Here is a 13,677-nt window from a genome sequence, read left to right on the forward strand (position 1 = left end):
AGGATAAAATGCAGATTCCCAGGCTCCTCCTCAAACCTATTGATCAAATTCCCTTGGAGTCACAGGCCCAGGGACTGGCATTTTTCACAATGTCCCCAGAAGTTTCCTGGACAGTTAAGTTGGAGAACCAGTATTTTTGTTTTGTTTTGTTTTGGTTTTGAAAACGAGTATTTCAAAGTCCATCAGTGATTCTCCATTGGGCATGATTTCTCCCTTGGTGTTGTCTGGAGACATTACTGATTGTCATGACTGTGGAAGGGTTCCTTGTATCTGGTGGCCTGAGGCCAGAGACACTGCTCGACATCCCCCAGTGCACAGCACAGCACCCCCCAACAGAGAATGATCTGACCCCAAATGTCAATAGGGTTGAGGCTCAGAAACCCTGGTTTAGGCTCTGTAGTAAATACATGAAGAGGACTGAAGTCTGGTTGTGTCACTGGGTGGTTCCTTACCTTGCTAAGGTGGGGGGCTGGAATGGGGTTATGGACCTCCATGTCCAGATATGGGGCTGCCAAGTTTTCTTGGAACCGGGCAGAGCTGACATCTACTGAATCCATTCAGATGATAGGCTGGAAGCTGCTCATTCATTGATTTGCTAAGGGTTTTTTTTTTTTTTTTTTTTCTCCCCTCTGATACCAATTTTTTTTTCTTTATTGAATTATTCTCACAAAATTTTTGCCACTTCTTTGGAAAAAGCTTTGCTCAGCTTGTGCTGGTTATTTTTCCTTTCCATCCAAAAGACAGAGTGACCTTGAGACCATATTGATTAAGAATTGAAAAGCGTTCCTGTGTATAGAAAATACAGAAAGCAAACTTTGGAAATTCTTTTTCAAAGAATTTACGTTTAAATCACAAACTTAAAACTCCAGGGTTTAAGTGTGTAAGAAGATCTCTTACTGAGATCCTGTCCAGCTTGTCTCTGAATAAGTTCATCAGATCAACCTTGTAGGTAAGGTGAACTTGAGTGAAAGGTAGACACACGTCTTTAATTTTTTTTTTCTTCTTAACCAAACCTCAGTGCCTATTTTTCTAATAACAGTTTTATTTAAAATTGTGCTTTGGGCCCTTATTGGGTAAAGATTCTCATTCATTTGCCATGTTTCAGCAGACTTGTGTGCCCTTTACCATTAAGATCTGTCTCTTAGACAGATGCACAGTTCATCTATATGGAAGCGAGGTGGATGACATCCTCCGCCCCACCCCGAGTGCTGGTTTCGGTTCAGGTGTTCTGAGTAACAATTAGCTTCCCTCCCCAGTGTTCGGTGCGAGATACCCTTTTCGAAATCCGCCTGGGTCCTGCGTGTGACACTTTTCTGCTTGCAGTCGTTTTGTCCCTCTCAAATGCTTGCGTGCTTTTAGGGAGCTCTTAAAAGGCCAGGCCTTAAACTAGTTAAGCTTTGAGGCGAGCCGGAGCTGTGAGATAAGAATAGAACGCATCTTTTACTCCGGGAGCTGGGGAGGCTGTTTCCAGCTGCTTCCAGTCATTGAAATCCTGAAAGCTCTCTAATCCTCGCGGAGGCAGCCCCTCCGGCTCCCAGGGCCCACCCCCTTCTCCTGATTGGCGAGGCTCCTCCGGGGCCCCCGCCAGCCACCTACGACGTCTCTGAGACCCAATTTGAAATAAGAGCCAGGCGGTCCCCGCTTCCCTGCGCCCGACTTTTCATAGGCTGGGAAGCGAAGCTTGAGAAACTTGACGTTGTCTTGGGCAGAGTGCGTGTAGCAACAGATCAAAGGAAAAAGGGGAAGAAAACGTGTTCTCAGCTGCCTGGCGAACTCGCTGAGTTGCTTTTGTCTTGCGGGCTTCTGCTGGCTTTGGTGTTTCCCCTCGGAAGACCGCGGCGTGGCTTCCAGGCGGCTCGCTCCCTGCTGGATGGGTGATGGAACTCGAAACATGAGGCAGGTGAGCTCCGGGGGCTGCAGGGGCGGGTGGAGAGGGAGGGCGCAGCGTGGGACCCCTGGGATGTGACTCCGGAGGGCTGGCCGGATGAGCAGATGCCTGGCCGACTGATTCCATTTGGCGGAAGAACGAGGCTGCCTTTTCCTAAAGTAACCCGTGAAGCAGATCTCCTGAGGTTCCCCCCACTTCTGCCTCTAATGGGGATTGGGGATGTCAGGCAGTCATTGTAAAAGGCTTAAACGCGGTTCGTAGAACATGTAAATCACTTCCAGTTTGCGGTGGCTGGAAGGTATTGTTCGGGATCCATCTGAAGCTCTGAGCCTCTTTCCTGTGCTTTGGGTGAGAATAAAGACAACGGAATATCCTGAAAAAGAATTGAGGGAGGCCTCTTACCTCGTTTGGGCTCCCCATCCTGAGCACTTACTGTGTTTATGGCTGCGAAGGTGGCACCAGCCCGAAGTGAGCAGACAGTCCTTCCAGGAAAATTGTGTTTTTCTGTTCTAGCAGTTTTGAAACTGTTATTGCTTCTGGACAGGAGAGGACAGCCCTGAGAGTAGTGAGCCGAGAAAGGGCTCGGGGATTACTTCCATGAGTCTTTGAAAAGAATTCTAAACCAGCAGCTTCTTCCGTGGCTGCGGGGCATGATGATAAAATTTCTTATCAGCCTAAGTCGAGGTTTATAGCTCTGCCTGTAAGAAAAGCAAAAAGTGAGTGTGTACAAAGCCAAGAAAAGGGTGTGATTTATAACAACCAAAGTTATAGAAGAATCTTATGTCAATATTTCAGTATCAAGATCTGTACTCATATAAGGGGCAGAGAAACTGGAAAAACATGCTAGTAGGCTGGCAAGGGCAGAAAACTCCAAGAGGAGTGATTGACTTTGCCAGCTCTAAGTAAATGTGGGTGGGAAAAGTTAGCGTCCATGTTACCACTAGGAAAACTCTGCACTTTTTTCTTCTAAGTGGGTTGTGCACTCACCACCCCGTGCGCTTTGGGGTAAATGAGTTGCATTAGGAGCAAACTTTCTGTTTCGGGGCTGGAGTGAGGGGGTTAGAACTTTCCCTTTCCTGTAGTCTAGGGCAGTGAAGCAGAGCCCCCTGTGTACAATCAGGTTTCCATAAGACTCTCTGCCTTCTTGCCTCCTTGCCTGCTCACTAAGCAAGTGGCAGTGAGTGCAGAAAAGTAGGCTTACACTGGCAAGCACTTGTGTGTTTCCAGTGAATTGCTCTTCCTCTTGCTGGAGACTGGGGCGTTGATCAGTTTCAAGTTCTGCAAACTCACGGTTTGACCCCCCTTCTTTTTCTGTTGAGCAGTCCTGCCCGATGGGATGAGGGAAAGAAGCAAGAAGCCTAAATGGAAAGGATTTAGCCAAAGGAAAAAGGAACGCAAAACATTTTTGACAAAGGTCCTGGGCTGGAACAAAGAAGTCATTTGATCCGTTGCAGAGCCACCTGTCCTCTTGGTATCTGAACTCACTTTTCAGAATCCCTGTTCCCACACAATTCCTTGATGCCAGAGGCATGCTGTCCGAAGCTTGGCACGGGTTTTCCCATGCCTTGCTCCTTGTGGCATTCACATAAATTGGACTTCAGCCCAGTCATGAAGTTTTAAGGGTACACATGGAGTAACTCAGTCATTTAATGAATGGGCAGCTTTTCATCCCATAACTGTATGTCCAGTAATTTTTTTGGCCTGTTTGGTACTTGAAAAGAGGGTGGATTGGGGTGGGATGACAGGGAGAGAAGTGGGGTGGGGGGTGGAGTCAGGGCTCTTCGGAAGAATCTAGGCAGTTCCAGCGAGTCGGGAATCTGACACATTGTTCTGCAACAGGAATGTGGAGGGGAATGAGATGGTGGAGTTACCGGCTTGGATTAAGCCCAACTCGATTTGAGTTTCTCTTCAGGAGAAACTCGTCCAGGTGGGGTGACTCGCACCCACCCGCAAATTTGTCATCTCAGCCCGGCAGCTCCAGTTGGGCTTGCAGGGTTAACTATCAAAGAGATCCATGTGTCACCAGCTCAGCAACGAAATCCAATCTCTTCCCCGAGGAGTGATCCATCCCCAGGGCTGCACAGACTCTGAACAATGGCGTGGCAGCCAAGAGACCCCCGCCCGTGACTAGCCACAGTGGGTAGCCATAAGTAGCCAGCAGAATTAGAAAGCTGCCTGACTGGCCATGAGATTCAGAGGGGTTTTGCCTTCTGCCAGGTAGGAGGAAGAAGAACTGGTGCAGAGAGATAGTGTTCTTTGAGGATTCCTAAGGTCACACTGAGTTGAGCCAAAAGAAGAGGGTGAACCTGATTTGCCTCTATCAGGAAGTCATTTTAAAGCATGTGCCAACCTTTCTCTGCCCACTGATCATAAATGGGAAACTTCTGAAACTTCCTTGAGCAGGAATTTGCTGTGTTCCCAGGCAAAAAGAAAGGCACGGCCACCTGTTCAAGCAGCCCAGCCAAAAACAACAGGTTTGCCTGTGGCATTCCCACAACTGCAGATGCCCTCCTCAAATGGCACACCACCCATTGTCCCTGCAAATGAGAAGACCAAATAATTGTCTCTCGAGCTAGGGGGAAAAATCAGGTTCTTCAGACAACGTTGCCTACCAGATGTATTTTGGGTTTTTAATACGTGATGATTTTAGGAAACACTCCAAGAAAAGAGGGTGCTCACTCTATTTCTGATGGACTGAAATCATTGCAGTTGCCCGTAGCATGAAGGGAAAGAATGAGGTATTAACCAGCGCTTTAAGCAGCTGCTAAATTCTTGCATGGCTGGGATAGTGCTATTACAAGGAAGTTGTGACTCAGTTTGATCAGTTTTGCATTCTTCAGATTCCAATTAAAATGCCCAAGGACATCTGGTTTAATAATGAGTGTCTTTGTATTAGTCTTTCCTTTGAGGATTAGAGAGTCCTTTACAAACACGATCTATTTATTCTCTGCCATATCCCCAGGAGAGAATGAAATGGCAATTTGATCCTCATAGAAAAAAATGGTGAGGTGAAGGCAGAGAAAGGTGAAGTAGAGAGATACAAGGCAAAGTAGGTACAAGCCTGAGATGAATGCTACCCAGCCGGAAAGACAGACAGCTTGCACAGGCTCAGAATGGCCAGTGAGTGGAGGGATTAAAGGCAACTCTCTTACAGCTTCCCTTTTCTTATTCTATAATCAGCATATATTGTCCCAAGTATGTTTTATGGTTTTCTTCATTTGAAAGTCAACTCTATAAAAGTGTAAAAGGCATTTCTGTTCTCATTTGTCCCAACATTGACATCACCATTGTCATTTTCATGACATCACCTAGACAGATACTGAAACTAACCAGAATTTAAAGTCTGTATCTGAGACATGGTCCTTTCACCAGATACCATAGGGTTTTTAAGTTTTTGCACATGGTTTGGAGGTCCAGTATCTTCAACACACCTTAGAATTTTCATTTATTCTCTACTGTCTCTCCTTGGCAGGGAATTTTATAATCGTGGCTTGTTGTCAGATTAAAGATCTTTATTGGTTGTGTTGAAATAGTTTTTTCGAGTTGGCTTTTCCTTGCCATTTGTTAGGACCTGTGCTTGTAGTTTGCTTGACTAGGGACTTCATAGGCTGTGAGCAAATCCTTTAATTGATACTTGCATGTTATCCTCAGACATTCCAGCAAGTTTTAAGGCTAAGTGTGTATGTGGATATCTCCTGGCTTTGATCCCTTGTGTGGTAAATAGACATTCAAGGTAGCCATGGCAACCTGGGCTGTGCCTTGGTGAAAGAAGGGGATTTGGTCACTGGACAAAGAGTAATTTGTTTGATTAGAAAAAGGTGGGACCGATCAGGGCATTTTTTTTTTAAACCTGCGTGATTTAGGGATCACAGTTCATCCAAACCATTTAGATTTTTCTCAATAGGCAAAAAGAATGACTGGCTAACTGCGACGGGCGTATGTTGCGGACGTAATTTAAATACTTTTTTATCAAGTGGTTGCTACTTTCAAAAAGCTACTAATAGAATGAAAGGGAAGTCCAAAGTATTATATCAGTTTTCCTGTTGTACATAGTATGAATTTTCAGAGCTTGGTGGAATTTTAAAAAGAAATACCCAAAGCTGATTGGGCAGTGTGCATTTCAGTTATCCACCTGCAGAGGTCAGGCTTGAAGTGTCTATGATGGAAGGCCAGGCGGTGGACGCTGCCGCTGGGAACTGGGATCAGTCAGAGAGAATTGTTGGGCTTTTTTTGAACAGTTAGTTAGCGATTCTTTACTCTTGTGACCAAAGCCACAGATGAAACTGAGTTCATTCAAGGAGGAGAATATCAAATACACCGTGATTAAAGAAAGGGCTCCAAAAGCCAGGTCAAATGGGAATCTAATCTCCATTAAGATACGGGACAGTTTATCAACACGATGCTTTTTGGCTCCTTATCAACTCCTTTTATTTCACATGAAACCCATCTCCAAGGTTTTGTTGTAGAAGATTGTTTGCCTCGTTTTATGAAGTGGCATAGAAATTCCTTTAAATGGAAGGACAAAATATTAGGGACTCTTCCAGATCCACATGAACTTTTTTCCCTCCAGGGAAAGATATTTCATTGACATGAGCAGGGAAGTTAATGCCTACAGAAGGTCATGTGATGTTAAAGAGGTCAGAAAATTTGAGGCACGGAAAAAAAAATAATGCTAAGGGAGGACTTGGCTGTAAAACAAAGAAAACCCACAAAACCTTAATAACTTGCGTGCTTTGTGCTATAAAAGAGAAGTTCTCAGTAAAAAGAGCAACAACAACAACAAAAAGGAAGAGGTGCTGTTCATTAGCAGTAGATTTTTATATATAGTCAAATATTTATGATGTTGTTTAATCGCTAAGTTGTGTTTGACTCTTTTGCAACCCCATGGACTGTAGCCCACCAGGCTCCTCTGTCCATGGGATTTCCCACACAAGAATCCTGGAGTGGGTTGCCATTTCCTTCTCCACTATCTATGACGAAATAGTACAAAAAGGAGAAATAATATACAGATTCTCCTTCATTTCTTATATTATTCAAAGACATTTACTGAATACTTACAGAATTAATGTATTCATTAGTTCATTCAGTAAAACTATCCTAAATGATTCCCTGGAGACTCAGAGGTAAAGAATCCACTTGCCAATGCAGGAGACTTGGGTTCCATCTCTGGGTCGGAAAGATCCCCTGGAGGAGGGCATGGCAAACCACTCCAGTATTCTTGCCCAGAAAATCCTATGGACACAGGAGCCCGGTGGGCTATAGTCCATGGGGTCAAGAAACAGTCAGATACAACTTAGTGACTAAATGACAACAATAATAAATGATTATTATATGTCAGGCCACTTTTGGGTTGCAAACATGATTTTGATACAGGCCCTGCACTCAAAGAACTTTTAATTTTATGTCTACTTTATTATACCAATAGCACAGTGTAAGTTATGCATGGGTAAAATGCCTGCTCATTAATAACTATATTTATATGATTAAGAATCCACTTAATAAATTGGTGGTAGCCAAAACTTTACTGAACTGAGAAAGCTTGAGAAAGGATTTGTAATTGTGAGATTTAATTTTTACCCACATATCCATTTGTGGGACTGTATGAAATCCTAGTTTAAATAAATGTATGCTAATTAGTAAAGTCATTTAATTCATTTTTCTCAGTAGAGAAAAATAACTCATAGGTGGTGGTCCCCCAAATCTAGGAATGCGTGATGTTCTCAGAGTTTGTTGTTTGAAACCCAGAACACTTTCCAATGAGAAATGGTGCCTAATTGGGACTAAAATACTATTTTAAAAAATAACCAGTCTGATTAATGACAGATGAAGTTCTGCATTTTGAGGGCACGCCTCCACGTTGTACAGGATGGAACATAGAGAAGGTGTTGTATACTTTCAGTAATAGGCCAGTCTTAAAATACCTGAGGTAGGAAAAGTTTGCACTAGTTTTCACCTTTTTCCACGTTTCTAGTATCCTCTGGGTCGCACTGGGATATCTGTCCCAGACATATCCTAATACCCAATCAACCGAGCTGCCGTCATTGCTTCGTCTTCCCTCGCTCCCCTCCCCAACCTCCAAACCACACTCTTGTTTCCTCTAGACAATGCTCTTGACCAGATGTTGGGAGAAAAGCGATGTGAATGTGCTAAAGCTCATGACTCTTTGCCCTCTAACCCCCAGGATGAATCTTTTTTTTTTTTTTTTCTGGACAAATCTTTAATTGGGGACATAGCAGGCTCTAGAGCCTGGAGCTGCAGAAACCACAAATGCCCTTTCCGGGACAATGTTTGTGGGCAGGGTCATGCCTTGGGCAGACAGGACTTGCTGGTGTGTGTGCCCATGGGTCAGACCTCTTCGCTAGTTCTTTTCTTAGCATCCTGCCTGAATTTCTGGACTCCCTGGGGTCTTTGTGAGTGACACCTGGGGGCCAAGTGAGGGGAGTGATGTCATTTGTGGGTTTGTTGTTTGTAAGTACAGGCTTTGTACACTGAGCACTGTCTACTTGGATCAGAGTAAATGGAAAGGATATAGCTGCAACTTTCTCTTATCCACACAAGTATTGGAAAGGGTGTATTTATTTCCAATTATTCCTTTGTCTGCCTATCTTGGGACTGAGTTAGTCAAGAGCATGAGTTAAAATACCTCTTAACACATTACTGACCAGGAGATTTTTTGCAGAAGCTAATGCCTGTGGCCGGTGATTTGTTTTGTAAGTGAATGTTGAAACATCTCAAGTCAATAATGTTTGGGTAACAATAGATGTATTCATACATCTCTGGTCAGTAAGTTGTTCATTACCTTGAAAGCTCAAGTCCAAGCACAGTGCCTGACTCACAATAAGAATCCATAAATATTTTTTTCCATTTGCAGCAACATGGATGAACCTAGGGATTGTCCTATTAAGTGAAGTCAGCCGGACAGAGAAAGAAACATCATGATATTGCTTACATTGTGGAATCTTAAAAAAAAAAAAAAAAAAAAGAAAGAAATTATATACAAAGCCAAAATAGGCCCACAGACATAGGAAACAAACTTACAGTTAGTTACAAAAGAGAAAAGGAGGGGATGAATTAGGAGTTTGGAATGACTGTATACACACTACTATATATAAAATAGATAATCAGCAAGGCCCTACTGTATAGCACAGGGAACTATACTCAATATTTTGTAATAACCTATAAGGGAAAAGAATCTGAAAAAAAAATAGTTGTTTAGTCACTGAGGCATGTCTGACTCTTTGTGACCCTATAGACTGCAGCATACCAGGCTTCCCTGTCCTTCACCATTTCCTGGAGTTTGCTCAAACTCATGTTCATCGAGTCGGTGATGCCATCCAACCATCTCATCCTCTGTCGTCCCTTCTCCTCCTGCCTTCAACTTTCCCCGCATCAGAATCTTTTCCAGTGAGTCAGCTCTTCGCATCAGGTGCGCAAAGTAGTGGAACTTCAGTTTCAGCTGAGTCCCTTCAATGAACATTCAGGATTGATTTCCTTTAGGATTGACTAGTTGGATCTCCTTGCAGTCCAAGGGACATTCAAGAATCTTCTCCAGCACCACAATTCGAAAGCATCAATTTTCTGGAACTCAACCTTCTATGGTCCAACTCTTATATCCATACATGACTACTGGAAAAACCATAGCTTGAACTGTATGGACCTTTGTTGGCAAAGTGATGTCTCTGCTTTTTAATATGATTTCTAGGTTCATTATAGCTTTTCTTCCTGGAAGCAAGTGTCTTTTAATTTCATAGCTGCGGTCACCATCTGCAGTGATTTTGGAGCCCAAGAAAATAAAATTTGTCACTGTTTCCACTGTTTCCCCATCTATTTGCCATGAAATGATGGGACCAGATGCCATGATCTTAGTTTTTTAAATGTTGAGTGTTAAGCCGGCTTTTTCACTCTCCTCTCTCACTTGCATCAAGATGCTCTTTAGTTCCTCTTTGCTTTCTCCTATTAGAGTAGTGTCGTCTGTATATCTGAGGTTATTGATATTTCTTCAGGCAATCTTGATTTTAGCTTGTGCTTTATCCAGCCCGGCATTTCACATGATGTACTCTGCATATAAGTTAAATAAGCAGGGTGACAGTATACAGCCTTGACATACTCCTTTCCCAGTTTTGAACCAGTCCGTTGTTCCACGTCCTGTTCTAACTGTTGCTTCTTGACCTGTATACAGGTTTCTCAGGAGGCAAGTAAGGTGGTCTGGTATTCCCATCTCTTAAAGAATTTTCCGCAGTTTGCTGTGATCCACACAGTCAAAGGCTTTAGTCAGTGCAGCAGATGTAGATGTTTTTCTGGAATTCCCTTGCTTTTTCTATGATCCAACGGATGTTAGCAATTTGATATCTGGTTCCTCTGCCTTTTCTAAATCCAGCTTGTACATCTGGAAGTTCTTGGTTCATGCACTGCTGAAGCCTAGCTTGAAGGATTTTGAGCATTACCTCAAAAAAAATAGTGATGTGTGTGTGTGTGTGTGTGTATGATTCATTTGACTGTATGGCTGATACTAACACAACATTGTAAATCAACTATACTTCAATAAAAAATAAAATTTTAAAAGTAATCAATAAATATTTTTCAGGTGCATCCTGGGTGAATTTTGACAGGAAAGAAAATGGAAAATGCTCTTTAAGATCAACAGAGTATGAGAAAGAAAGGGCATTAGACAGGTTGGGGGAACAGCATGAACTGAATAGACTGCCGCCAGAGAAAAAGGAAAGTGGTTTGCCATTGCTTAACCATCTAGTCCTCTCGGTTGTGTTCTGCGTGAGGCCACAACTCAGAGTGTGGCAGGTAGCTTGTCTTATGTACTCCATGATGGGGCTACAGAAGTGATTAAGAAAGGGGACATGTCCTCCAACAGCTCAAAGCCTAAAAACAAAGATGGAATCTGCTGCTTGCACTTATTGAGCCAAACCTGATGTTTTAGCCTTTGGTCCACGTGCAGTGGGTTTATTTTGCCAGGTGAGTGGCATGTCCAAGGTGACTCAGCAACTGAGAGCCTATTTCCGGAAGGACTCTGAAGTCTTCCACTTTATCTCATGCATATGGCAGCCACATTTTCTGCAGTGAAGCTTGAGTCATATGCTGGACACATCATTTTCACTGTTTCTGGTGTGACAGACTATCTGAGAGTTATGGTTAAAATGATGAAATAGAAATTTCTGAGAGATTGAGTGGTTTATGGAGACAACAGGACTAATACATTTTCCAAGGGTCCATATGGTAGACTGTGTTATCTGTATCTATCCAGTTGTGAAGTGTGCCTTCAGTTGTATGTATTTTAAAGTGATCTTCCCTAAACAATTAGGAGAAAAGGAGCTGTTTGACAAATGGAATTCGTTGAGTGCCCTGCTGAGTTCCCAGTAGCTAGATGAGTGGCCAGATAAGGCAAAATGTAAATGAAAGACGTCACCCAATATTAGAAGTCTACACAGGATCAAGTCTCCTGTAGGAGATATATTAGGAATTAAGACAAAAAGTGCTGATTAAAAGTTTAGCATTTGTGGGATAAAGTGTTAGCACAGAGGAATGCATTACGTTCTATGAGGGAGCAAAGTTTACATTTAGAATGGGTGTCTCCTAGATTCCCCATCTTATTCTCTATTGACTGTACCACATGCCTTCTAATTTGGATGTTTGGAGATCACGTGCTAATTTAATGTGCTAATAAGTTCCAACAAATTGGCTAATAGGTTGATGGTTTATAATGAGTCAAGAATCAGCAAAGATTATATCACTTTTAGGAGAAAATACTATCCAAAAAATCCAGGTAGTATTGTTCTTTTTTTTTTGACCATGCCACAGGGCATGCGGGGTCTTTGTTCCTAGACCAGGGATCAAACCTGTACCCCCTACACTGGAAGTGCAGAGTCTTAACCACTGGACCACCAGAGTCCCCCAAGTAGTCTTATATTTAATTTTGTGCTATTTTGTCTATATGGTCTTGGCTCTGATTTTTGATACATATGAAAATGTCAGAGAGGAACAACTGGGAGAATTATGTTTCCAAAAGAAGAAAGTTTAAGGAGTGAGATGAGTCCTTGTGTGTGTGTGTGTGTGTGTGTGTGTGTTTTAACAAATGAGTCAGCTGAGCTTTGTGGAAATAGTTTAGGAAAGTGAAATGGGAACAATTAGAAGGGAGAAGAAAGTGTGTGTTGTTTCAGTCAACCTATGGGGAAAGTGGAGTAGAAAAATTGTCTATTCAGTAAGTGACTGGGTTTTTTTCATTGGTCAGTGTTTCATGCAGATTTCTAAAGAAATAGTGATGAGGCAGCCCTTTGCGTATGGCTGTGAGCTAAAGAAGGAAACCAAGTTGTAATAACTGATAGAAAGAAGTGTGGCTTTCTGAGTAGAGAAAAACATGATAGTAGACTATTCAGTAATGAATATTTATTGCTTAATGCTTCTTAGCCTGGAGGAGACACTTTCTGAATATTTTGAACAGTTCCCCTTTCTAACATTTAAGCTGTCAGAATTGAATAGTCCACATGTAAACTACATTGTTTTGGTTTAACTAACAAAGAGTGATAAGACGTGAATAGTTTGTGACAGCCCGAACATTGATAACAGAAGACATTAATGCCTGCAGACACAGCCTACATGGTAAGATTCTGGAAGCAAAAATGCTTATTATGTTAGGCCAACGTGCTTTGACCTAGTTTTGCTTTTCTGCTTGGAAATTATGTCAGAATTCGTTACATCATCCCTGTGGATGAGCAATTGCACGTTCTTCTTTATTTCAGCATCATTTTATTCGCTTGTGTATTTAGTTCTGACCTCCAAGAAGCCAAACTAATCCTCACTGACTTGCCTTTTCCTTTTGAAATGAGTCTCCTGCATGCTAAAGAGAGAGGATTTTATGTATTAACAAAACAATCTAGGATGCAGTCTTCAAAGATGAATTTCTCTTTGATGGGAGCCCCAACTGCTCTCTTGAAGGCTCTAAAAGGCCAAGTAGTTTTCCTTTCTTTGTCTTATGGGGATGGTTCAGATTACTGTGCCAGAGTTGAATAACAAAAAAATTAAATAAGACAGGGAGGTTGATGGGGTACTTCTCAGCCCATCATCTTTAAGTGTGTCCATTGCATGTTTCTGCTTTCTTCATCCAGTCAAAACTGGCCTCACATATTTTTCCTATTTAACATTTTTATTGAATAATTTTCGAAATGAATTATTTCTTCAGTTGATTTCAAACACATTTCCCCCTTGCCATTTAATACTTTGTATCACGAGGGGAAAGAACCGTTTAATTCTTTCATACATTTATGAATTCCAGTCTTCAAAGAGTGTGAGTTCTTCCACTGATCCATTGACGTCGAATTTGCAAGTATAATTTGCTACCAAAAGACCTTGAACGGTTTTTGGTGTGCACGTTTTGGCATTCCTTATTAACAAATGTAATCAGGCAAAAGCCTGCCAGAATATGTATTTGTGGTTCCTCTTGAAAAATCGACCATTTGCTCTTGTTTTCTAATGAAATCCCTTTGTTGTTAGCTCCTTCGCAAATCCGGTGTCTGAAGGCAGAAAACCTAAGAAGGGAGTGTCCCCTTCAAAGCATTCCCAAACCCACTGAATTTTAACCAGGTAAATTGCTGATTAGCTATGGGTCATTTAAAGAAACAGTATGAAAGTAATTGGGACAGGCACAAGCTCTAACTGTGATCCCAGGGCGCTTCAGAAGTTGATTGAAACAGTAAACGCAGAGGATTCTTTTCCTCAGCTGGTCCTTAAGCTAATTTGAATACAAGCATCTTGAAGAAAAACTTCTTCAGAAGATTTCTGGA

The 13,677-nt window shown here is 42.3% G+C and overlaps 1 long non-coding RNA gene across 2 annotated transcripts in view; it reads left to right on the forward strand.

Moving 5' to 3' along the window:
• The first annotated feature begins 1,431 nt into the window (after positions 1 to 1,431).
• The window catches only part of LOC104970622 (uncharacterized), a 70,330-nt gene continuing 58,084 nt past the window's right edge, over positions 1,432 to 13,677 (forward strand). For both annotated transcript variants that reach the window (XR_009493787.1, XR_009493786.1), the window contains exon 1: positions 1,432 to 1,900. This is a non-coding gene — a long non-coding RNA (uncharacterized lncRNA). The remainder of the gene's footprint in view (positions 1,901 to 13,677) is intronic.

Source organism: Bos taurus, unplaced genomic scaffold, assembly GCF_002263795.3.
Source record: "Bos taurus isolate L1 Dominette 01449 registration number 42190680 breed Hereford unplaced genomic scaffold, ARS-UCD2.0 contig_X_unplaced, whole genome shotgun sequence".
Lineage (NCBI taxonomy): Eukaryota > Metazoa > Chordata > Mammalia > Artiodactyla > Bovidae > Bos > Bos taurus.